This window comes from Ceratotherium simum, chromosome 14 (genome assembly GCF_057802395.1).
Source record: "Ceratotherium simum simum isolate JZ-2026a chromosome 14, ASM5780239v1, whole genome shotgun sequence".
Lineage (NCBI taxonomy): Eukaryota > Metazoa > Chordata > Mammalia > Perissodactyla > Rhinocerotidae > Ceratotherium > Ceratotherium simum.
In genome coordinates this window covers 49,028,954-49,055,753 of record NC_141913.1, presented here as the reverse complement: position 1 = coordinate 49,055,753, position 26,800 = coordinate 49,028,954, and the positions used below count along the sequence as shown (strand labels likewise).

Genomic DNA, 26,800 nt, shown 5'->3' with positions numbered 1-26,800 from the left:
GTTTCAAGATGCAATTTTAATATGTTAAACAGAAAACTCACCCTCATTCTTGGGCTAGCTTAAGATCTTTAGGGGTCTGAAGCACTGAGCAGGGTTTGTTTGTCTCCCTGTCCTGATTCTCCTCCCTCTCTACTTTCCTCCTCCTTGCTTCCCTTCTTCCTGCCTTTCCTCATAGTGTCTTAAGTGCTCAGGGAACAAGTGGAAAGATAATCCCTGCTGTCACAGATCAGGAAGACAGTCATGAAAAACAATGAAAGAGATCATCACATTCTTTTGTGGAGGTGTCATTTCTGACAGAAGGGCTGTCCCGGGTATTATGGGGTCACATTTATCTCAGCCCCACCCCAGTTCTCGGAGATTTCAGGGCTTAGCTCCATAAACATTTACCTGTGCTCCATGCTGCAGGTACAAAGACGAATAGAAACTCATCCCTGCCCGGATTTAAGCAGCTTTAATTCAACCTCAGGTGACTAAGCATCACTCAGTGTTATTGGTCTGACTGACCTTGTAACCCAGGCCCAGTAGCTCGACCTTTGCCCGTGGGAAAGGACACAGCCCCCTCTTGTGCCCTCTCTGATAACGGGAAGTCTTTTCCTCTTTCCTGCTCTGGCTTGCTCCCTCTCTGTCTCCAGCTCTCTACTCAGAAGACACCTTCTCACTGAGGCCCTTCCTGACCACTGAGCTAAAATTTCAGCCTTCTTCCAACACACAGACTTCATAACCCCTCCCTGCTTGACTTGCTCCTCTTCCCTTTTTCACTCTCCAACACACAACTGATTTTACTTGTTTATTACATTGTTTATTCTCTGCTTCCTCCATTAGAGTGTAAGTTCTGTGAGGCCAGGAGTTCGGGTCTGTTTTCTTCTCTGTCCTAATCCTAGGGCCGGGTTCTCAGTACATAGTCTGTACACCAGGTATATTTGTCGAATGAATTCATGGCTATCTGATGCTTATTTCCTTCCCTGGTGCTGGTGCCAGGGCCCCATCCTGATAACCCCAGTTTTTCAACACCTCGGACGCAGCCTCAATCCCATCTCACTTCCATGCACGGGCAGGGCCTCAGTGTAGACTGTGGGCCAGAAGCTTTGATCACGCTGCCCCCCAGCTTGCAGCTCTGAACACTCTCTGGTCCCAGCTGCCTTGCCCCTGGAACTGCCTCACTGAGGAATCCGCTCCGACGTGTTGTTGCCTGTTCCCCCCCTGACTCAAACTGTTGCTGCCTGTCCTGGCCCAGGCCCCGGCCCCCAACCTCTCTTAGGAACTGGCCTATCCCAGTCTGCCCCAGTTAATTAACCTTCTCTGTGTGACAGCTTTACAAGACTGGACAGAAGGCAGAACACCCATAATGCTATGTGAATTAAAATACCAGCCAGTGGTAACGAACGACCAAGGAGAGAAGAGTTACCCCACACCAGGCTGCATGCTTGAATCTTCCTAAAGAACTGTTTTGAAAGCAGTTGAAAAAAAGAGTTTAAACATTTTAGAATAATTACCGTCTCTGAAATTAGCTTCTTAAAAGTAGTCTTTAAAGTCACTCTTATATAATCATCATATTTCTAGGTTAACTTTCCTAGTAAAATCTGGGGGTGTAATAACTCTCTATCCTATTCCAAGCTCCTGGTCACCATCAGAGTTTTCAATACTCTCATTAGCTTCTCACTGAAAGAAAACATTTTTTTTCTGCCCTAAAGTTGAGGCTGAAAATAAAGACCTCTGAAGTCTTCCACTCTAAGGATACCTTAGGCTTTTAAACACACATATAGCTTTCACTCCTGCCAGGTGCACAATAGATGATATAACTTTGGGGAACAAAAGGACACAGATTAGCCAGGTGAAGGCTTTACTCGGGATTCTGGAGAGGCTGATACCTTCGAGCTTTATCCGTCTCTTGGTGACCGATTTCTGTATGTGCTTAGTGACAGCACATTTGGAAGCATTATTAACAGGTTTTATTTGTGGGACAAGACAAGGAAGGTCGATTGAGTATAATGAATTTTAGTAAGTCACATAGAGCCCCCGTTGGTTCATAGAGTTTCCTTTTCATTCTCTTGGCAGAAACACTTCAATCAGCTATTGGGAGAGGTTAGAATGGGAGTTCTTTCCTTGGGAATAAGACAGTAGGACATAAAGACAGTTCCATTCCAGCAGCCAGGAAAGGCTGCACGCTCTGCTGGATGACTCAGGGACCACTCAGCTGAACCCTCGTGCTGGAGATCCAAGAAAGATGGCAGGCTTAACTTCACCAGAGTCATAGAATAGAGTTTTGGGTCTTCCTTCTGCATAGAAATCCTTAAAACGGGGCACCAGAGAGCATGGAAACCATCCTCTACCAGCGACCTCTCTCCTCCATTCCCCTATTTTGCAGATAACACAAAAGGCAAGAGACCATGTCTTTAGATATTCTTAGAGGAACTAGACATTCTAAGCATGTGCCCTAAAGTAGGAGTTAGGTTTCAAGGTGGAGAATAGAGTGGGCCCTAAGAGGGCCTGGTGGTTGGCATTGTCATATAACCCTCGGTACTTGCACCTCCCTGCTCCCCTACTCCCCGCACTCCATGGGAGGGAGCCAGGTGGTGGGGTATGCACTCGGGCCTCTTCGGATGTGTCCTCTCCTCCACGAAAGCAGGATCCCGCTTTGCTTGGACTACGTGAACTTTTAGGGGCAACCAAAAAGTATCTGCGGTGACACGGATCCAGGGCAGTTTCTGGAAACGTGACGATCTCAACGCCTCCCTCGCTCGGTCCCCAGGTCCTGAGCTGCAGACTGGTCCTCGCCGGCCTCCGCCCCCACCTCAACCCCGCCCTCCTGCCGGCTGAGCTCGGCCTGCTGTCACACCTGATTCCAGCTCAGGTCCCGCTCGCGCGCTGTGGAAAAGACAATGTCAAGGTCCTGGCTGAGATTGGGCCCTTGGGGGGCGAGGCCGAGGGAGCGCGCGAGGGATAGTGGGCAGCTCCTCACCCTGGGGGTGGTTTGCGATTCCAAGCAGACAGAAGGACGTCCCAGACCAGCTGGGGGTGGGAGGGCTGAAGGAGGTGGAGCCGCCGGGGGGGGGGGCGGTGCCGCGGGGAGCGGAGCCCGGCCTCCCGCCCCCGCCCCTTTCGGTGCCTTAGTCTGGGCGGTGACACAAAAAGCTCCCGCTTGGAGCAGAGCGCCTGGCGGCGGTGTCCGACCGGGAGCGCGGAGAGCGGCCGGGCAGGTGGGGCGCCTCCCGAAGGGCTGAGCAGGAAGCTGGGGCTGCAGGCGCCGACGCCGCGCTCCCGGGCGCCCGCCCCATACCCCGCGGCGCGCGTCTGGCCGAGCGGGCGGCGGGTGCGCCGGGACCACCCGGCGATGCTGCCGCTGCCGCCGCCGCCTCTGTAGGAAGCGCCCGAGCCCGCTGCGGAGGGAGGTCAGTGAGTTTCCGTTTGTGTCTCTGCTCTGCCACTCCCGGGTCGGGGGCGGCGAGAGGGGCGCGAAGGGATGTCTGCGCCTCCACGGCAGCTGCACCCGGAGCTAGGGAAGCGGGAAAGGGGAGCTGCCGCCTGGTGTATTGGGGTACCTTTTGGACGGTGGATGGGGGCGGCGGGGCTGCAGGGGTCCCGGGGAGGGGAGCGCGGGGCGCGGCGGGGCGGCCCCGGGGTACTGGGGAGGTGGTCCCTGGAGTTGCGTTTCTCCTGAGCGCCGGCGGAGTTGGGCTGGCGGCTGGGGCAGGGGAGCGGCGCTGTCGGCGGCGCCGCCGAGTCCTCGGATGCCCCCTGGAGCTCCGGTCCGAGGGAGCTCGTCTGGTGCCCGCGCCGCGCGCGCCCCTGGAGATGCACGTGCGTGCGCGCCCCGACTGCGCCCCCACCCCGCACACACCCGGGATGGTCCTCTCGCAAGCCGCTTGTCGTGCGCCTTCGCCACCCCGAGAAGTTGCCCTCGCGCGCCCCTCTGCGGCCCCGGGGCCCCTCCCAGGAGGAGAGGGCGCAGTGGCGGGCCAGATGTTGGGGGGCTTTTGTGCAGACCCACGCGCCTGAGGCGCTTGCTCTTGGAAGGGCAGCGGCAGGACAAAGCAGGCTGGACTCGTGGGACGCGGCTTGGGAAGCGGCTGTCCCCGATCCCGCCTGGGGTGGGGGTGGGGTGGGGGGAGCGCTGCACGGTTTTGGAAAGAGTAGAGAAATCGGCAAAACAGAGGGACAGTGATTTGATGAGGTGGCGGACAGGGGCAAAGGAAAGAAAGGATGCTCGCGAATGTGGCGCTAGTGTGTTTGGGCGGGTAACTGGGCGCCCCGCATTCTCGTATAACCAGGTTTACCTAGTATGTTTTGCTAGTGTATATGTGCCCCAAGATGTTCTTATCCGCTTTCTCTGATTTCTTTCTTTCTGAGGGATTACAGTTGCTGGTAGAAGCTCTACCCCCAGAGGAGAACTTAGGGGCGGGGGGGACTGCAGAGGAGTGGGGGAAGGTAGTTATTTATCCTATAGAGACAATTAGGCAGCGTTACGCCCCCTCCGCGGCCCGCCGGTCGCCGCGCCTCAGCCGTCTTCCTCCACGTCCCCCCGGGCACCCGCTCCGCCGCTGGCCGGGGAGGATGCGTGGATTTCTGTCTCTGCTGCGCGTATCTAACCCTTACTGCATGTATTTCACTGCAGGCTGAACACAGCTCACGCTCAATTGTGCTTCCTGCTTCTCAGCCTCTTGCCTCCCAAACGCGTACCATTTTCACTTGATGTCATCACGCAGAAGGGGGTGAAAGGGACTCGGTGACAGATTCAGGTAACCCTTAATTATCTGGGTAGCCGCCTGGGTGTCTCTGGGTCACTGAGGCCAACAGTGTTTGCACGGGGCTGTTTGGGTGGTTTCTGCATCACACCATTCCATTGCTGTCTGTGTGGAAGAGGAGGGGCTGCTGAAACTCCTGGTTCAGAGAAAGAAATTGCAAACGACTTTAAACCTCCCTTTTGAAGAAGTCATTGGGGGCAGGGTGCTTGTGGGGTTGTATAAATTCCACCTGATTTCCTTTGATGGGAATTTTGATACAGTCAATGCATAGGCACATGTATCTAAACGTGGGGTTTGGGTATGTGTATGCCTGCTTTCTTATCTGTAGCAATATATTTTGGCTTCAGTCTATGAGTGGGATATCGTTTGTTGAAAAGATATCGTTGTAAGGCTGATTATAAATTTGACCAGGGCTCAATTAGGGCATTGGTCAACTGTAGTGACCTTCTTACGAAATAACGTCTTTCCTTGTAATAGTGTTTGCAATATCAAGAGGGATATGCCAGTTGTAAGTTACTAGGAGGAGGAAGGGAGGGGCAGTGGGGGAGCAGAAAGAGAATAGAGAAAAGGAAGCTTTAGTTAAGTTTCCATTTATGTAGCAATGACCCATTAGGCTCTCATTCTGCATTTTATCTTTAGGTTGTTGGGTCTTTTCCAAAAACTCTGGCCTGTTCTTTTCTTTCCAAGGATAGTTCTGTTTTGATGTCAGTCTAACCAGATCAGGGGTTATCTTGATAGAGCTCAATAAAAATGTAACCTTCAGACGGAGCAGGGCACCTTGGCATTGTCTCCTAGAGGGCAGAGTCCTGGCGTCCTACACAAGTAGCAGGGAATGAGAATGGTTATGGAAATGGACTCGAGGTTTACCTTGTAGGAAGAAGGTGTTGCTGAGGGCCAGAGGCTTCTGGTACTGTCTTGCACTGCAGCGGCAGCATCACCGAATCCGTGGTAGGTTCTCTCTTCACCATTTTCCCCCCCAAATCCCTTGAAAAATAAAATTTAGAAACTTGAAAGATTTGTCATTCACCTCTAAGGTAGTTTTGTTTTGCAAGGTGACTTTAAAAAACCTAAGTGACTCTGGCATTTATCCTTCTACTCAGAGCTTTCAGGAATCTTAGAAAGATCAGTTTTGTAATGTGTTAGGGTAGAGGTATTTTGACAAGTAATTTCTATGTCAGCAATAATGCAGGGTGTGTGCTGTGTTCCTGTGAGAGGACAAGCCACGTGATGGGGTACTAGGGAGTATAATAATGCAATAGAAACAAAGGGTGTGGGTTTTTTTTTAATAGAAAAAATAAATACCTCACACACAGAATTGCACATGGGAGAACAGCTGCCTGTACATGTAAATGCATGTTCAAGAACAAAGATAGCCACGGTGCAGTGTTAGGTTTTGCTGTGGTTTTGAATTGTGTACAGTAAGAAATCATAATAAAGTGTTGTATTGATGTTTAATTTTTTTTTTCTAGGTGGAGGCTCCCTGCCCCCAGGTGTCTGCAGGAGTGTGTTTAGCTTTAGGTTGGACAAGCCCTAGAGGTTATTAGACAACCTTTGCCTCCTATGCCTGAGTCCTTTCTACAATGCTCGTTTGATTCATTCAATAGCAGATGTTTATCAAGCACCTTATAGGTAATAGGGTCTGTGAAAGGTGCCAAGGGGTGGGGTGGGGGAGCGTGAAGACACAAAAATGAACCGTCTTCAGGGAGCTTACTGGGTGATGGAGACATGAAGGCCCGATTCTGGTTAAGTTTAATGGAAGCTGGACAGAGAGGAACAGAGTGGTATTAGACTTCTGAGGAGGGAGCATGTGATCATTCAGTCTCTGCTTGAATACCTCTTTCAATGGGGAGCTCACTACTTTGTAAATGACCGGACCTGTTGTCAGAAGGTGACCTTTTCTTCCTGGTCTTTAAACTCGTCAGCTGGTTTCTACATGAATGGTTAGATTTCACCACTGTTGAGAGGTCATTCGTTTTCATTCCTTATTCCCTCAGAGTTGTTTGAACCTGTCTGTCCTGTTGGCACCCTCTACATTTCAAGGTATTATTCAGTCTTTGTTGCACATGAATTTTGAAACAAATTCTGCTATTCTGTATTGTCTGATTTAGAAAACAGATGTGGGGATGGGCTTTTGCAGGGTTCTATCTCTTTTAAACAGTGATGTATCAGCAAGGTAGGTTAGGTTATCCCACTGTAACAGATAACCTCCAAACCTCAGTGGCTGGATACCGTTTCTTTCTTTCCCATGCTGTGTGTCCAGCGTGGTCAGCAGGTGGGCCCTGCTCCTCAGAGTCACTCAAGGGCCCAAACTGATGGAGGTATGATCTTGAATATTCTTGCAAGATCACTGCAGCTTTGGAAAGGAAACCAGAGAATCTCGCTCTAGTAATGACATGATCTGACCCAGAAGTGACTCCATTGCTTCACCCAGAACTAATCCTATTACCTCATTTAACCACAATTCCATGTTTATGGTACTGAAGGAGGGAGAACTGGCTATAGGTGAGCAGCACTAGTGACTTCCACAAGTGATGTGCCTGACCGAGGTTATAGAGTGTGTTCCTGTTGGGCCGAGCCCAGTGCTTTGTGGGCATTGTTAACATGAGTATTGACTGAATAAATGAATCATAAATATCTTAAAGAATCGGGTCCTACTTCAACCTGTTCCTTACTGATATGTTGGTATTATATTTCCTAATATGATTGTGCACTGGTCATGTAATAAAAAATTATGATTTTCTCTTTTTGCCTGCTTTGTGTACTTGTTTACTTGGAAGTGCTAGGCCAGGAGATATTTCCAAGTCTGGTTCTAGAAGGTTCGGGGCTTAACATTATGTAATAGAGAGGTGTTACTTACAGACTTTCTCTCCCTCACCATCTGCCTCTTGTCTAAGACTTGCCCAGGGGAGAAAAAGAACGGCAGTGGGCCTAGCGTCACCTAGAAGGTGGCCTCCTGCAGCAAAGACTGCAGGGCAAGAGATAGGACCTAGAGGGGGCAGGGATGGGTGTAGGTAGCCTTGGGTCACCCTGTTGTTACTTTGATGTTGAGAAAAAGCAGTTTGGATAAGAGGCTGTTTCTGGTCACAGGACTAATAGAACACCCAGAGAGTTCTGAGCCTTTCCATCTTCCATACTTCCATCAGCAACCGTGTTGGCTGTGAGGGTGGTAAGTTTTAAAGCCTTCCTTGCTGCACTGTCCCTAAAAATAGTTAGGTGGTGTGGAATAGGCATTGCGGGGGGCTGTGGATTAAACAGTTGGTGGCTTGTAGAGAGATTTTGCTGTGGAAAGTGCTGGCCACTCAGATATCTTTGTTCATGTGATAAATGCATGCCTGGATTAGAATTTTTAGGATTTGATAAGTACTTTAGCATAAGCATGGAATTTAACAAAATAATATTGCTCCTAGCTCAATAGTCACATCATTGAAGATATTTTTATAAAGACAGCTCTCCGTAGACAGGTGATATGGTAGCAAGACACAGTGACTAGAGGACATGAGTATTGGCCTAAGAATGCAGAGGCTGCCCTTTGGTCCAGCTTCACTTGAGTGACAAGGTATTGCATCCAAAGGGGTTCTGATGTGGGAAATGAGCAGCTAAGAAACCAGCAGGAAGAACCAGATATAGACCACCCAAGACTTCCAAGAACCGATTCAGGGTGCCTATGGTTGGGCTAGGGATGAGGCACAGCCTGAGCGAGAGGGAAAATTAAGCCTGAGGGACTAGTCTTGAAATATACTTGGGAAGCTTGAAAATACATTTCTGTATTTTGTTTGGCCTCTGAGTGTCTATCACTTTAATTTCATAATGAAGTTGGCCGTCCAGGTAGAGGACACTTGTGGAGTGAATGTGGTTCCTGGCCCTGCCAGTTGCAGTGTCATGGAAACCCGAAGGGTGGAAGGCATTGGTTTTCTTGCTCCTTCCCTCATGGCTTCGTGAGCTACAGTGTTTGTTCCAGGAGTCTGCCTCAATAATTGAAGTCACAATTTGGATAAAATAAGTACTTGTTTTATGTTTCAGGATTTTCTACTTCTAGTTGACTTAGTGTCATTGTACGATTTAAAGAGCGAGGCCTCAAGTAGTGCATGTGTGACTTGCATTTCCTTTGGGTGGTTCTTGATTGCCTGGCCTGGACCCTATATGGCTGCTGAGGCCTGGATACCTTTTTTGTAGAGTCGTGGGGGGCTGCTTGTGATCTCCTGGGAGTGCAGGGGGTGAGTAGGAAAAGGTGACTTACTTACCACTTGAGTCATTAACGCCTGCGTAGATAAAACTCATGGCAAACATCCTGCATGATAAAAGTGATTCTAACATCACATGGGCTTCCTGGGGTATCAGATTCCATGCAAGGAAGGGATGGATCAAAGGCACGTGTGCCGCTGATCTAGATTCGCAGATCTTCGAATGCTGTGTTCTGTGCTTGTATTTTCTTTTCCTACTCCCCCTACGCCCCCATCTTACTCCTACCTACCAAGGAAATGTAACTTTTCTGCCTCAGTTTCCATTTAGAAATCCAGATAATCAGACTTAATGCACTCCTCACTGAGGTTCTACAAGAACTGATGAGATTTTAATCATCAAAATCTTTGATGCTCAAAGATTTCAAGTTTGAGAAAGACGTCGAATACTTTAACAGAGACTGTGGAAATAGAGAGCGTTGTTATGAATATTGCTGTTTTGCTTACAACAGATTAACTCTCTCCTTAGTGACAGTTCCCACATCTCCCTTAATTTCCTTCCCCACTGCCGCATCCTAGCCGAGAACCTTATTTCTCTCCGAGCTATTAGAGTGGGTACACTTACCTCCTGTCTTTCCCACCCCCAATCCGTGTCACAAAATATTGTCATCCTTAGGGCAGTAGGCCATTTTAATTCTTCATTCCCTTGCTTAATAACCTTCAGTGGCTTCTGTGTTTTTGGGATGAAGTTTGTGTTCTTTAGTCTTTCCTTTACAGTTTTCCTCAGTTTGACCCCAGACTTCTTGTCCAACCTTGACTTTTGTTCTGCCTGACTTTAAAACACCGCATTAGCTGGCATGGTTAAGCCACTATTCCCCAAAAATGCTTTATATAGCTTCTTTCTTAATTCTGGAATATTCTGTGGCCCACAATGTCATCTTCCTATAACCCATCGTTAAAAGTGCAACTCAGCTCTTAACTCTTCTAAAAATCTAACTCCATCACTTTAGCCCTCAGCAATCCTTCACTCCTCCAAAGTTCTCCAGAAAAATTCCCTCCATCTCTCATTTCGTTCAGCATTTATTCATTCATTCTACAAAGGGCACTTATCATAGACTGTCTTGTAATGTCACCTAAGATTCAAGTATCTTTTTCTTTCTGTTTAATTGCAAAGAACAGAAACCCATTCAAGCTAGTTCACATAAAGGGAGGTATATTGAAAAGATGTCCCAGGATGTCTTTTGTCATCAAGCCGCATATCACAAGAGTCCTAGTGAATGGGACCTTCCAGTCATTGCTCAGCTGGGGGAAAGAGTGAGTGAGGGGTACACTTCCCTCCAAGGGGGCCTGCGGCCTGGCAGATGAGATTGAGAGACTGAAACCAGCAGGATCTCAGTTCTCTTGCAAGCTCCTTGAAGATGAAGACTGGATGAGGTTTGACCTTATTTTGTATTCCCCACCATGTTTATACATAGTAAGGTCTCAGTAAATAATCATTGACGAATCTTTGACAGCACAGAAATGATTGTGACCTACTCTGATAAAGGAATTATAGATGCTTTTAGCCTGTAGACTTCAAAGAAGTTAAGGCAAGAGAAACTTATTTTTAAGAGTGTCCCCTATTTGCATTAATATTGATTAAATGTTGAATCAAATTAGAGTTGCCAGGATGCAGTGTGCATACCAATGGTTGGGAGGTGAGCGTTCTCATTGAGGGTCATCATTCTAATAAAATGAGTTATTATTGATGGTCCGTTTTTCAACTTTAGTTTGCCTGCTTCTTCTGAAACAACAACAAAACAAATGAAAAAACCCCTCTCCTTGGTGACATATAGACAGCAGCATTAGAACTTTTTATCCCACTAGGCCACCCCACAATCTAACAGAGCAGATCCTGCTGTTTGGGTTCGACACACGTGGGTGACAATTGCCCACACTTGCTGTCACATCTCCCTTCACAATTAACTTGTGACATAAATGCCTTTGTGATAGGCATCTGGTTTACCTCACCCCTTTTGATTTTGGAATACACGTTCACGTGACAGAAACTCTTCTTTAACACTCAGAATGCTTGATCATTATGGATAGTGTTATTATGAAAGAGGAAATGTGTTCAGCTGCTTGCAGAAGATGGCCAGGAATACGTTAACATTAAAATAATGTTCTCAGTTTGATGGAGAGTGAATGGAACTGAGATAAATGTCTCAAAAACAAAGTATTCGGTGTGATATTCTTTTGCAGTTGTATTGCTCTAGGGTAGATTTCCAAATTGCTTCGTTGAAGGTTAATAGGAGATTAAAAGTGGTAGGAGAACATGTGGATAGACCTCTGTATTTTGTTTAGAGAATTTGCCTCTTTGTTGCATGAGATGTAAGGGTTACTGTCATTTTAAGTGAGTAATAGCTAATTCAACCATGCAGGTAGAGAGCCATCCTTAACTGGGGTAAGTACCTGCCCATCCACCCCTGCTCCCCCACATTAACTTCAGAAACCTAAGGTAGGAATCCATCTATTCACCAATGGTGGTGGGTAAAATAGCCTTTGAAACACTGAGCATCAATGACTTAAACCCCGTATTAGGTATACAATTATATTTATTAAATTTATTCAAATATTGAGTGCCTGCTGTTTGCCAGGCACAATTCTACACAATTCGAACTAAAATCCTTGTCTTGCTGTAGCTTAAGGTATGAATTTAACTCATAATTAATTTGGTTTTCTGCTTTTTTTGCAATGGCAAAGCTAAAAGAGAAGAGAATAATTCTTGATCCCTTACCATATATGTCCACCTTACTTGATCCTAATTCAGTTGAGTGGTTTAAAAAAAGGAATTTTTGAAGAGAGATGGGTTTGGGTTCAAATGTGAGCTCTGCTATAATGACTTTGAGTCAATAAGGTCTGACTGAACCTTGGTTTTCTTCATTTGGAAAATGGAGGACAATCAACCTCCTTGAGTTATTGTGAGAGTAAGTGAGAGCATTTATATAAACTGCTTAGCGTTCTGCCCTACACCTTGTGAGCACAACATAATGGTAACTATTTTAATGTTCATTTTATTTGGCGTCTACCATCCACCAGTCTTGGTGCTGGATTCTGGAAATCTTGGGATGAATAGTCATGGTCTAAACTGTAGAAGCTCTTAAATTAGCCAAGGAGATAGCCACATCCAAATAACTACAGCCTTTGGCATTTATATGAGGATTTCTTTTGTATGTCATTGTCATTGTAGTCTTGTCATTGGAAAGTCTTTGTAAAGCTTTGCTTAAACACCGTGGAGTTCAAAAGTGATAGATCTTAAGAGGAAGCTGTGAGGTTCTAAGATAGCAGGCAACTCAGGCCGTCCTTAAAAGGTACCAGCCTCCTTTCTCCTTGGACCTCACTCCTCCAAGGCAAGCAAAGGACCTCCTATAATGGGCCTCCCTTTCCTAGGGTCTGGTTTCTTGGGGGTAGAGTGGCCCATTGACTCACTTTGTTCAGGACTAAGTGAATAGCTGGGTCAAAGGACTTTTCATTTTAAAACAAGAACAGTCCCAGGAAAACTGGGACAAGTTGGTTACCCTACTTAGGGGTCCTGTCCTTGTTCTGTGATAGTTTTTTGACATCCTGAAGCAGGCTTTGTGGACAATTTACATGGTTAGAGGTACAACCAGCCTAAAGAAGAGGCAGGAGAGAACTGGGCAAGATAAAGCAGGAGAGGGCAGCTAGTTTTGTTAATCCCTTTATTTATGGCTCTGCTTTTTAGAGTGGGATTTTATCATCATCATCATCATTATTATTTCAAAGAAGAGAGCTCTTTAATAAAGGTGAGAAAATTAGACTATACAATATAAATGTCAAGTTAATAGGATCTTTAAAAAATTCTTCTTAAACAGTGGTAGTTGCTATGCCTGGTAGGTTGTTGCACAGGGCTTGGTGCACAGTAGGCACACAGTAAATCCTTGTTGAGGGAGTGGTGGAATCAATTTAATCTTCAGAAATAGCTCTGAGGGCTGCGTTGCTGTTCAGACTGAGTTGCTGATTGTTGTAGGATTTCAGTCTGGGCCCTTCCATAGCTCATTTTAAAATGCATAAACCTAGATCCGCTCTGGGTTCCTTGCTGCACTGATATTCGGAGTATATTTATGTTTGAGCTCTTCTTGACTGTTTTATTTCTTCTTGGTAGAACCATACGACTCTAGCAGATGAGTTGCTTCGTCTTTTGTTGGCAGCTAGGATGCTCTGGAACGTGCTCATGTTGTAAGCATGACAGTAGTGTGAGCTGTGATGGGGGTGCTTGTGTGCATAGTGCCCAGTGCTCTCCTTTCAAAGACATGGGAGGGATTTCCTGATGAGTCTGTTAATACCAAGTGGGGGCTGGGAAGGGAACCAGGCCTGCCTCCATAACCACCGAGTGGAGATATCTGGAGCTCGGCCTCCACCTGGGCTCTGATTTGCTGACATTCCTTCTCTCTGAGTCTTCATTCCTAACATGGGGGATTGATGGTAACTGATAAGGCTCTTAGATAAGCCACAGATTTTTCTAGTTTTTAGCCGATGCCTCAAATGACAACCGTTTGTTGTCTGTTTCTTCTTGAGAACTATAACTGTTTATCTGAGGATAGTAGGTTGGTGCAGGCTGGACCTGCAGCCAGTTGCCAGAAACAGTAATTAGCTTGCTGGTTGCCAGTTCTGTAAACCCGTGTACATAGCACCTGAAGGCAATTGCCAGACATTCACGTCATCCTTTCAGTCAGATTCCCACGGCGTCATTATGCGTGCCGAGATTTTATATTAATTTATGGTCCTGATAAGCCAGATTTCTTCATGGTCTATTACTTCACCTAAGAAAAAGGTAAATAGCTTGTCTGTGGAAGGGGAATCTTTTAGGCAAACAGAATTCATGTAATAAATTGCCTTTATTTCTATACACAAAATGCTAAATATTAGTTCAAACAGTTAGTGTTTCTTTGCAGGATCAGTCATTTACTTTTTTTCTGATAGTGGAGTCAGAGCTATCAAAAATTAATCATTCATACACCTTGAGTTTATATCCAAATAATAAATAAATAAATAAAATATTTGAGAATCGCATCCAATGGCGGTCGTACTTCCCTTCAAAAAGTTCGTTGATTTACAAGGGAAAATATCTTCACTAAGAAGTTAAAAGGAACATGTCAGATTTCACCCCAGACTTATTACACCTTATGTGTGGAAGCTGCCCATGGAGATGCCAAACCCTCTCTTTAACGTGCTCCTTAAAATAACATGCTCTTGGGGTCAAGTCCAGTCTGCAATGGAAATTGAAAAAGAGACTTTGTCCAGAAAATTTAGAATTCTTTGTAAATTAGGAGGGCAGTGATAATCAGTTTTGAAGTCTAAATGTGATTCAACCTAGTTCTTCTAATTGTCTCGGCTTTCATTTTATTTCCTGTCCTTGACTTGTTGCAAAGGGCAGTGCCATTAGATTCTGTCACCACTGTTAGCAAAGCTGAAGGGACTTCACTTAGACTAGAACAATAGACATGGGCTGTTCACTGCAGTCTGGAATTCTCGCCTCATGGTAGGAGGAAGCAGTTCTGAACAGGCTGACTCTCCTCTGGGTTCTGAAGTCCGCTTCCCTCATTTTAACTTCTCCTTCCAGATTCTGTCTTGTAAAGAAACAAATTTCTTCCTTTTATGAGGCTTTTTAGTGCTAGGTGACTAGTGGTGTTCGATATAATCTATAGTACTTAACAGCTGAATGCACTTTGTTTTCCCAAAGCTGATCACAGTGAAAATAAGAAAAGTGGAGAGAGGGACAACACTCTGAGGGAGGAAATGAGTAAAGAGAATAATGGAGGTAAATAATTGTGTAGGAGTGTGTATTTTTTAAAATTCAATTTTGGCTTCAAAATCAAGAATCGTTGCTGTTTACATGGTGATGTTGGCTTCGTAATTAAAAGCATCTTGCCCAAAGCAAACTGAAGTTGTTATTAATAATGTTCTACAAAATGACATGGAAGTTTATCAGATATTTTCCTTCCCGAACCATGTTGGATTCCACAATGTATTTCATGACAACTGAAAGACAATTTTGGGGGGTAGGGGGATAACTATAGTACAAAGATAAAGATAGTGTTTGTTATATGCTTCAGGCACAGCGTTAAGTGCTTTACGCACATTATCTGGGAGGCAGGCGATCCTGGGCGGTTAGGTGACTTGTCCAAGGTCACACGGTGAGTTTATGGCAGAGCCAGATATGAACCCGGGCAGTCTGTGCTCTTAACCGCAGCCTGGGATTAGGGATCAAAAGTAGCAAAAACTCTTTTTAAAAAGAAAAACAAAACAAGTTCAGTGTACCGTGATGTAGGCAGAGATCTGACTTTTGCACTGTCCTGTCTTTGGGAACCAAGATGGACGATTTTGGTCAGCCATCTGCCTGAACCAGTTTGATGTTGACTTTGAGGCAGTGTGGTTTGAAAGAGTCGGTGACGGGTTCTGCTGGGAAATTTGCAGTGACATCTCTAGCTATTACCTGAGCTCTGCCCTGTACTAACAAGTTTCTGTGAAGTCTGGTGGTGTCAACTGTTTCTCAAAGGGCCACTTGACTGAAAGCCAGTGTATGTAGCTGGGAGCTTAAGACTTTCACGAATACACGATTAAAAAATATGTTTGAACAAGAAAGCATTTTTACAACCCCTTCTCCCCCAGTTACTGTTTTCCCCAATACCAGAAAGGGGAATAAATCACATACTTTCGTATTGCCATTCCTTTGTTCGTGCAGTTCCCTTTTCTTGGAACACCTTTTCTTCCTGCCCTTCCCGCCCCCAACCTCCCCTAAAAAAACAACATCTTGATGGAAAGCTGTAAGTATATGCTTCCTTCAAGACTTCTTTCCCATTCCACCTGCCCTGTGGCTTCTCCTCCAGCTCTCTCAGGCAGAATTAATTTTCCTTCCATTTGTTCTTTTTAATCCCACTTACCCCTGTGTACGATAATTCTGTATATGGTTGCCTCCTCTGCTCCATTGCGAATTCTTTGACTGTAGAGACCTTGTCTTGTTTAGGAGTTTGGAGGAATGAATGGAAGAGTGAAGAAGCAAATGAAAGAACAAAATATCAATGTGTGGATTTGTTGAGATTGATTGGAATGTATGTTAGTGAAATATGGTGGCAGGCCCGAGCATTGATATGTTATGTGATTGTGGCAGCTGATTAGGTGCTCACCAAAATCTCAGCATTATTGATATGTGGGTCCAGATAATTCTTTGTTGTGGGGAGACTGTCCTGTGCATTATGGGATATTTAGTAGCATCTCTGGACTCTACTCACTAGATTCCAGTTGCCCAGTTGTGACAATCAAAGATGTCTCCAGACATTGCCAAATGTGCCCTGGGAGTCAAAATTGCACCCAGGGGCCGGCTCCGTGGCTTAGCGGTTAAGTGCACGCGCTCTGATGCTGGCGGCCTGGGTTCGGATCCCGGGCACGCCCCAAGGCACCACTTCTCCGTCCAACCCGAGGCTGAGTCCCACGTACGGCAACTAGAAGGATGTGAACCTATGACATACAACTATCTACTGGGGCTTTGGGGGGAAAAAATGAATAAATAAAATCTTTAAAAAAAAAAAAAAATTGCACCCAGTTCACAGCCACTGTACTGGACTACTTTCTGCATCTGGGTGGGACCATGTGACCGGTTCTCACTAATGGGATGTGTGTGGAAATGAGAGGCAGATAAGAGGGGGTGCCTTTTCCACACTTGCTCTCTTTCTGGTCTGCTGGCCAGCTGCAGGAGGTGCAGGGGAGAACTGTGAAGCCCTAGGATATGATGGAGCCACAAGTTGGAAGGAGCCTGGATCTTGAATGACCGTGTGGAGCAGAACCTCCCTTACCAAGCTGCGTTGGAATGCAATGTGAAAAAGAGATTAAACTATTACTGTGTTAGGCCAGTGAGATTTTGGGGTGTTTATTTTGGCAGTCAGTCTACCCTGCCTAACCTTCCCTGACACTTGGGATGAAAAAACTTTGCTGAAACAGCCATGCTAGTATTCCAGGTAGTGAGTAAAAACAGACGTTCCAACCATGGAAAAAGGGAGATTTTGTTTGTTTGTTCTTGTGTAGCATCAGTCTTATTGCTATAATTCTTTTAATTTTCTCTATTTTATCAGAAAATAAGATGATAAATGTAAACTTGTTATTCCACCCCTCTGACCATTCTGACGTGTGAATAACAAGCAGCTTTGAGCTATAAACAATTTTACTTAAAAGTAATAAAACATCAAGTGTCCTAGCACTTTTCATTTTACTGTGTATGCATGTGTGTCTGCAGTGCAAGTTCAAGTTGAGATATTTGTGGCAATTTATGTTTAATGCATTGTAACATTTTTTGGGGAAAATCACAGATGTTGATGCCCTTCAGTCACAGCTGCTCCCCACACCGTTAATAAATAAATCACTGTATGATGTGATGGGCTTTGAAACGGGCTCATATATGCTTAGTACAGCTGAATGTGGTGGATTAGTGTCCTTTAAAAAGCTGAACCCAAAAGCTTGCTTATCAGACTAAATTCAATACATAGTTCTAGATTTCTTTTGCAGCAATTAATTGTATCTGTGGTTGTGTCTACGCAGAGCCACTGACCAAAATGCGTAAGTCAAACAGTTTCATTTGTCACCCATCTGGATGACAACAGCGGGGTTGTTTGTGGGAGACAATGGCTGTTTGTGGGTGAGCCCTTCGATGGCTGAAAGCTTTGTGTTTGATTCAGTGGTCTTGGTGCCTGCTCCGTTTGCACAGCATTCAATCTGTTGCACAAAGAGCCGCCCCCTGAGAATTTCCCACTACCTGTCAGTCAATCAGAGAATCCCTGTCAGGAGACAGAGCAAATCTGGCTTGACAATTTTAAGATGGTAAAGTTTCTCTTTCTCGTAAAAATCCTGCTAGGCATCTTAACTACCAAATGTCTGATTCTTGTGTTTTTTTCCCCTATATAAAACATTTTCACAAGAATAAGAATAAGACCAGCTAGTAGGAATGGCACTAATTATGTGCCAGGCTGTAAGTATTTTGCAGACAGTATGTGCGTAATTCTCACAACAGTCTTATGGGGAAGGTACTATTAATATCTCTATTTTAATTTATCTGTTTACATGAAATTGAGGCACAGAGAGGCTAAACGATTTGCCCAAGGTCACAGAGTAAATGCCCCAGCTGGGATTAGAACTCAGCCACGAATGGCTCCAGAGTTCATGCTATAAACCACTGCGGGATGCTGTCTCAGATTTTTTATTCTGTTAAGAAGACTCACTTTCTCTGAGATGTTTTATATTTTCATGACTTCAACTAACATCTGCATATGATAATTAAAAAGAGTTATTGATATTATTGCTTTATTTTTGCATGGTTTGAGCATAATTTCCCAACTTAGCTGTCAGCTGATGCTCTTGTTTCTTCCAGAACTCTGGCACAATGCTTCCTTGTAAGAAAGTATTAAATTAGCATGTTGGTTTGATTATTTTCACACAGAGGTGCTCCTTTAGGAGGTTACTCTTGTAGGAGTATGAACATATATGCACAAGGAACTCAAATGCAAGGTAGTATTGGATGATGAGGTATTGATGTTCAGTGGGGGAAGATTACTTCGTGCTAGAGGATCTAGAATGGCTTCATGGAAGAAGTAGTGTTTGGTGACTCCCTTGAAGTAGGCAGCAATCTGAACATGTGGGCAGGTGGCAATCCACCAGCAACAGGGTGGTAGGGGAGGGTGGATCTTGACTTCTGGACAACAAGTAATGTCCTATGACTAGAGCATGGAGTATGTGAGCCGGGCTAGTATAAAAGGGCTTAGAAAGGTTGATGGGAATGGGGACTTTGGGATTTATTTGGCAGGAAGCCATTGATAGTTTAGGGAAGGATGTGGGTATGAAGCTGTGCTTTCAGAAACTTAATCTGGCAGCAGTCAGTATGGATTGGAGAAGGAAAGGACAAAGGTGGGGAGACCAGCTGGGGTACAGAGAAGATGTAGTGAAGCCCTGAACTTCAGGAGAGGGCCACAGGAGTGGAAAGGATGCATGAATGCAAGTGACATTTCAGAGACAAAATTAGTAGAATTTTGGAGACCAATTGAATGAGAGGTGGGAGGTAAATAGGTTTTCAAGTCTGAGGAACTGGGTAAATAATGGTAACAAATATAAAATTGCAGGGAAAAGACCAGATTTGGGAGAAATCACGAGTTCACTTTGGAAATAGCATTTAGTAGAGAGGTCAGAGCTGTACCTTTGAGAGTAATCCACATCCAGATGGTCGTTATGAGCCCGGGGTTGAACTATGTTGCCAAGTGGGAGAGAGTGCCTCTAGAGAGCTGGCTGTGAGAGGACTGAGGTCAAAAGGATGGTAGAAACAAAGAAAAAAAATTGTTTTTTGGAGCAGAGGACACTTGCATGTATTGAACACTAGTGTTATCTGAGTTCATGTTATGGCATAGCTTAATGTGTATTTATTATTCTCAAATTGGTTATGATTTCTCCTAGATTTAGAATATTTAAAATTTTTTACAGACCGTATGTGAGTAGTGTTCTGTATGGGACCCTGCCTGGAATATTGGGAATCTGGTTAGAAGACCCTCTGCTCATCTGAACTGGTTAACTCACCATTTCCTAGACATGCTCGGGGCTGGCCTGTCTTCTCGTTGCCTCCTTTAGGATGCTGCCTTCTCTTTCTTCCTCTGTCCTTCTATTAAAATCCTAACACTTCCTTTAATACCCTGCTCAAATCCCATCTCTGAATCCCTGAAGACTGCAGCTAAAAATGACCTTTGCTGCCTCCCACATCTTACAGACCTTGGTGTAGGTTCTGGGCATGGCCAACTGCTGACCAGTGGTAGATGTGGACGCTTTGAGGGCTAGGCTCACCTTATTCATCTTTGCAAGCCAGGTACCCAGCTTATTATTTTTCAGCAGTAAATGTTGGCATGAACCGTTATCTTATGTCTCTAATTAGTTTTTAATCTCCTAAAGACTGCAATGATCTAACACTTGTTTATATCCCCCACACTTTGTTGGATATGGTATCTTCATGCTGCTGGTTGGTTAAGGGCCATATCATCAAGAAGTTTTCTTTTCTCTCTGTGTGCTCTGCATCTTGGTAGCTGAATCTTGTATCTTCAATCAAAAGTATAATGTGTTGGTTACCCCCATTGGCTTAGTTTATATTTGTCTGCTATTCAAAAGACATATTGATTATCGTGATAGATTCTTCTCTTCTCCGTTAATGCTCTGTTAAATGGTGGCAGCGAGGAAGTAGCACTGAGGTCAGTTGCCCTGTTGCTTTGCCTTTGGTTTCGTGTCAGATGTTGGGGTAGGTTGTCAGGAACCAAAACGCACTCAGAGCCCAGATGGGTCAAACAGTAGTAGAAGCCTGAAATTAGTTTTTATAGTTCTAATATTAATTAATCAAAGTTCGCTTAGTATGATGTGAGAAATGGTCATGAATAAACAGAATGAAACTACACTTCTTAAGATAGATTAGGAAAATACTTTGGGGAGTAGAACGGCTTTAATTTTCCTTTTGTGAGGTTTGTTTATTAATACAATCTCAGCTCCATCAGCCTCAAAAAACTCCTAGTAATTAGTACTGATTAGTTAGAATGTGCTGTCCTGCGCTCTGGCCTGTTCCATTTTCTCAGAAAGCAAGTCCACTTTCTTTGGGTTATGGAGAAAGAACGTTCATCCCTTCAGAGAATGTGTTAGGTGGACTGACGTTCATAACTGACTTTTGAATAATCAGAGTTTAGTACATTGGCAGAAAAAGAAGCAAATGGTGGCAGTCTCCCTGCCACTCTAAGATGTGTGGCCTGTCGGCTTTAAGTATGGAGATTGCAAAACTTTGAGTAAAATTTTACAAATGAAATATCTTTGAATGGGACTTCCACTTTTATAAGTTAAAAAAAAATTCTAATATGTACTTGGCAGTCACTAAATCCAAAGCATCTTGTGAGGCTCCACATAAATTACTCAATTTAATTCTCGCCATAAGAAACGATGAAATCCAGCCATTTGTGACAACATGGATGGACATTGAGGGTATAATGCAAAGTGAAATAAGTCAGAGGGAGAAGGTCAAATACCGTATGATTTCCTTCATTAAGTAGTAGATAATAACAACAATAAACAAACACATAGGGACAGAGATTGGATTGGTGGTTACCAGAGGGGAAGTGGGGAGGGAGGAGGGTGAAAGGGATAATTCGGTGCATGTGTGTGGTGATGGGTTGTAATTAGTATTTGGGTGGTGAACATGATGTAATCCATGCAGAAATAGAAGTATAATGATGTACACCTGAAATTTTTACAATGTTATAAACCAATGTTACGGCAATAAACAAAAAATTAAAAAAAAAAATAAAGATAATATTTAAAGATAAAAAAAAAATTCTCGCAATAGTTTAGGAGTAGTAAAATTTTATCCCTATTTTTTGGATGACCAAACTGAGGCACAGAGAAGTTCAGTAGCTTGCTTAAAATTACGCTGTCAAGTGGCAAAACCAGTTGAAATCTCCGAATCTGATCATTTGTAGCATTGGTACGTCAGTCCATTACAATTCAGTGGTCTTTCAAAACTTTGCGGTAGGGGTTATTAATAAGTCCCCATAAAAAGAAGCAGCTGCCATCAGAAACACAATATACTAACAATAAGCATCTTTATTGTAACTGCTCACTACAAAGAAGAATGTGATATTAAAAATGAAATACTAAAAATTTTAGAGTTTTAATTTCAGTTACTCTGTGCTCTAGTCATAATAGAGTTGTGATGAATTATCTTATTGAGGCTATTTTGTTTCTACACCAGAAATTCATCTGGAAATTATAGTGCAACAAATAGCTGCTGAAATCATGATGGTGGTAATTATGTCCGTGACATAATTGTGAAAGTATAGAATAATGAGGTTATTTTGAGGGAAGTCCGCTTTAGTAGAATAGTGAATGCTTTTCAAATGTAGGACAAGCCAGAAAGGAAGAAGGCCTAATTATGGATTTGTGATGTATAATGGAAATAGGGGAGTTTTCAGGAATATTTTGGAGATTAAAAATTAGACTGTCCAGAGTTCATTCAGAGTTTTTAACCAGACATTGTCAAAGTCACTAGCAATATTTTTGGCTCTGGCAGTAAGCTTTTTTAATGAACATTGTTAATCTCTAGGTTGTTGTTCTGTGAAGTCTCCATTTCTAGTGTTGGAAGTATCTTACATCATCAGGTTTGCTGGCCTGCCCCCCTGCAGGATCCCTTTCTGGAGCTTCCCTCACAAAAGGTTTTAGCTTTTGCCATGAACACTTCTAGGTGTCAGGAGCTTACCCGTTCTGAGTAAATTCTCCCCATTTTATAGTCGGGGAAAACCTGAGACTAAATGAGGGGAATTGACAGACCAAAGTCTCTGCAGTTCAGAAGTGGGCCTTGAGTTAGCTCTGATAGAACATGCCATCCTGTTCAACTCCGGTCATGCTCCAAAATTCACTCTATGCCCAGGCCAGCTGTCTAGCTTTTCCTTGTGATAGTATGCCATTGGCATACCACAGCACCCCTGCAATGCAATCTTACCCTGCAGGCCTGCAGAGTGTCCATGGTTTTGCCATTGGAGATTCCTTCCTTGTGGTGTAGTGAAAACAGCAGGAATTGTGGTCACTTAGTAGACTGAGGGCTATTTCCCTACTCTGCTACTTATTTATCAGCCTTGTGATCCTGAGCAAATCACTTCGTGTCCTCATTTAAGATGAGACCAGCAGTATGTATCTTGGGAGGTCACACTGAAGGTTAATAATGATAAATGGTGGCATGGAGCCTTGCAGGGTGCCGGGTACTATTTTAAGTATGGTCATGGGCCACATAACGACATTGTGGTCAACAACAGAGTGCGTATATGACGGTGGTTCCGTAAGATTATAATGGAGCTGAAGAATTCTATCTCCTAGTGCATCTGGAAGAAGACACTCAAGAGGTTCATCCATGACTTCAAAGGATTTGCGAAGGACGAGGAGATTGCAAAAATCCACAAGGCTGTGGTTGAGATGGCAAACAACTTTAACCTGGGTGTGGATGAGGATGACATTGAGGAGCTCCTAGAGGTGGCTTCTGAGGAACTGACCAATGAGGAGTTGTTGGAACTGGAACAGGAATGAAGAAGAAGCAAGAGAGGCAAGAGAAAAGGAAACTGTAGGAGAAGAAGAAGAAGAAACCCCAGGAAAATTCACAGTGAAGGGTTTAGCAGAAGGTTTTAAAGACCTCAACAAACTCCTTAAAAAGTTTGAAAACATGGACCCCAACACTGAAAGGTTTTCATTAATAGAAAGGAATGTTCATGGTACATTATCTGCTTACAAGCAAATCTATGATGAAAAAAAGAAACAAACCAAGCAAAGCACCGTGGACATATTTCTGAAAAGAGTGACACCTCCTCAAGAAGAGCCTCAGGCAGATCCTTCAGAAGGTATTCTAGAAGAAGGCGCTGTATCAAAGGTGATGACACCTCCGTGCATGTTATTGCCCCTTCCACCGCGATGAGCTGTGGAGGTGGAAGACAGTGATATTGATGACCTTGACCCTGTGTAGGCCTAGGCTAACATATGTGTATCTTAGTTTTTAACAAAAGAGTTTAAAAAGTAAAAAAAAAAATAAAATGTTTAAAAATAGAAAAAAGCTTATAGAATGGGATACAAAGAAAGAAAATATTTTTGTACAGCTGTACAGTGTGTTTGTATTTTAAGCTGTTATTACAAAAGAGTCAAAGAGTTAAAAAAATTAAAAAGTTTATAAGGTAAAAAAATTACAGTAAGCTAAGGTTAATTTATCATTGAAGAAAGAAAAAAAATTTTAATGAATTTAGTGTAGCCTAAGTGTACAGTGTTTATAAAGTCTACAGTGGTATACAGTGTCCTAGGCCTTCACATTCACTCACCACTCACTCACTCACTCACCCAGAGCAACTTCCCGTCCTGCAAGTTCCATTCAGGGTAAGTGCCCTACACAGGTGTACCATGCTTTATCTTTTATACCATATTTTTACTATACCTTTTCTATGTTTAGATACGTTTAGATACACAAATACTTACAATTGCCTACAGTATTCAGTGCAGTCAAGTGCTGTACAGGTTTGTAGCCTAGGAGCAATAGGCTATACCATACAGCCTAGATGTGTAGTGGGCTATCTAGGTTTGTGCAAGTACACTCTGTGATCTTCACACAACAACGAAATCACCTAAAAACGCATTTCTCAGAATGTATTGTTAATGCATATGTTAGCTCATTTAATTCTCAGAACAGTAGTCTGAGGTGGGAATCAGAGGCAGGCCCAGAGAAAGTAAATGATGTGTCTGAGAACCGAAGCTGGTATGTAGACAATTCAGTTTAAATTAGTTCCTTTCTCATTTCCTTTTGGACTTTTTGTCTGTGAGTCCTGTGCTAAAATGTGAGTACCCTTGTGAAGGGGAACACACTCATTTCCATAAGGGTGTAGCAGCTAATCATTAGAATGAGGTATCTACCAACCCCTCTGGGAGGCAGGCACAGATGGGAGGGTGGGTCTGATGGGGAGAATGTGAAAAAGAAGAGTGCAAGTGGTAACATTATCTAGGCAGATGGCTCTACCAAGATTGGGGGATGAGGCGGTGGGAGGAGTAAGGTGAGCATCAAAACCAGGGCAGGAGGCACGGACACAGAAAGACGGCGGCCGCTCAATTTAAGTGGGACCATTTTGCTTTGGACAGAGCTGGCCCCTTACTTTGGCTTCTCTTTTCATTTTTTCTTGGATCTGAAGACGTGAGGTCTACAAACACGCTGGTTAGGACTTTGATCCTTTTTCTTTCTTGGTTTACCTTAAAAGAACTCTTCTTCTTCTTTCTGCATCCTTATAAAAAGGGAGAGAAAGAACAGTGATGCCCTGAAGCAAAACCTAAAGGGAGCGGGGTTTGGGTCGTACTTGGCCGAGGCACCAACACTGGACTGGACTTGGGAGCAACGGAGGTGGCAAGGATTTGAAGTCTTTTCTGCAGGGGGAGCAAAGCCACTGAAGAACCAAGGAGTGAGGGGACAGATGGTAGAGACCTGAAAGGAAGGCGTGGTCTCTACCTTCTATCCCTGGGTAGAAGAAAACCAGAGCAGATGAGAGCACTTGGTAGGAAAAAGCTATGTGGGAGACAAGCAGATGAAATGTATGACATGAAGACTTTTTCAAATGCTGTGCTTGTGTATATTTGCAATAATAAATCCCATCCTCAGACACCAGGGCCAGTAAAGCCTGTTTCTCTTTGGAGTGCATAGACCACATCATGGTTGCAATGAAATTTGGCCACCGAAGGCTTCCTGCCATGCTTTCTACACCCCCACCCGCACTCCAGTGTCTTTATAATCCTCAAAGCTGAGGATTAGTGTTAAATGTGGGCCCAGTAAAATAATATTTCCATATTTTCAAATTATTTCTTTCCAAAAGAGGGTGAGGTTGGGGAGAAATGGAAATACCTTCCTAGATATGGCAAGATATATGGTGATGCCTAACTTGAGTTGGCAGACTTGCCCATCTTTTCCTTCATGGATTGAATTCTGATTAACAAGCTCAACGTGTAAGTCTGTATCAGAAAATGCAAATGCTTGTAAGTGAATCCTAATTACACTGTTTCTGACGTGGTTTCCTGTCCAAAGCACATCTGCTCATAAACTTTCTCATTTCATCTTTATATCATTGTTTGCTTGTTTAGTTAGCACTTGAAATTTAAGGATAGAAATTACCTGTTTCTATAGATTTCACTCATTATAATTTTGTGGTAATTGAAATGGTTAAGACTGGGGTTTACTTCAGCTAGTCCCACTTACAAAGAAATGGCGAACTTAGAATATTCATAGAACAAACAAGATTACCTGGAAGATGCTAGAGTGTTCTAAAATCTTTTCTAAAAACCTCAAATGCTTATAAAAGACCTATGTTCTTACAAATGATGAATACTTTTTAGTTCTTATACTTAATCATTAAAGTGGGAACCTAGGAACCTCAAGCATAGGCAATTCTTTATCAATCAGCTTTTAAGTCAGGTGTGAAGAATCCTGAATGTGGTGGACTTTTTCATGAATTTGCCTTTATAATGCCTGCTCCTGACTTTCCTACTTGTCTGCTCTGCATCTTTCCTCCACATAACTCCAAGGCGAAATGCTGATTTATGCTTTTCATTCATTTAGTGGATGACTCGGAAGTTGCTTCTAAAGCCTGTACTTACTCCTGTGACCTAAGTGGCTTTTCTGGATGCCCGGTGCAGTGAGTGCCCTGCAGGGTCAGCTAAGGGTGACAGGACTGGACCTACCTCCGTCCCATGGTCTCTGAGCCGACACTGAGCAGGTGTGGCTGCTCTTGAGACATTGAATAAACCGGGGTGAAAGGAGAAATATTGGAAAATGTTTAGAAAGTGCTTTTCCCTGGGAGAAACACCCCTGAACATGACACAGATATGTGTCATAAGCCCACAGTGACACTTCAGGGCCGGCCTCTAGAGTCAGCAGCTTGTTCTGAATGCCTGTGCTGGCTGCAAAGAGAATTATTGGGAAGAGAGAGGAAAAACCCAGCTCTGTTTGTTACCACGAGTCTTGGAAGATTTTGTGAAAGAGGAGCCAGGGCACCCAAATCGCTCCCTTGGACTCATTAAATTCTAAAAAGGTGTGCAAAATTGATTGAATATATTGGTTGTTTTAGCTAGCATATTAGTTTAAGGTTAAATTTACATAACAGTGGAGTTGTATTTTTATGTGCGTTTTGTGCATTTTTACAGTATCGCGAGTTCCTCCGAGAATTCTGTGCACTGGACATTTGTAACCATTTTGGGAGATTTAGGAGTGTTATTTTACATTTTAAATGATTACCGTGAGTTACAGCTGTTATCTTTGCTTTT

At 43.9% G+C, this 26,800-nt stretch overlaps 1 protein-coding gene across 7 annotated transcripts in view; it reads left to right on the top strand.

Moving 5' to 3' along the window:
- Positions 1–3,130: 3,130 nt before the first annotated feature.
- The window catches only part of RNF152 (ring finger protein 152), a 76,246-nt gene continuing 52,576 nt past the window's right edge, over positions 3,131–26,800 (top strand). For 2 of the 7 annotated variants that reach the window (XM_004422596.3, XM_087439304.1), the window contains exons 1-2: positions 3,139–3,389; positions 4,613–4,736. The gene's annotated coding sequence lies outside the window, so the exon portion shown is untranslated. Of the gene's footprint in view, positions 3,390–4,612; positions 4,737–5,616; positions 5,691–6,211; positions 7,489–7,829; positions 22,838–26,800 lie in introns of those variants that run through there. The other 5 variants (XR_015554335.1, XR_015554334.1, XM_087439302.1 and 2 more) reach the window with 5 other exon arrangements.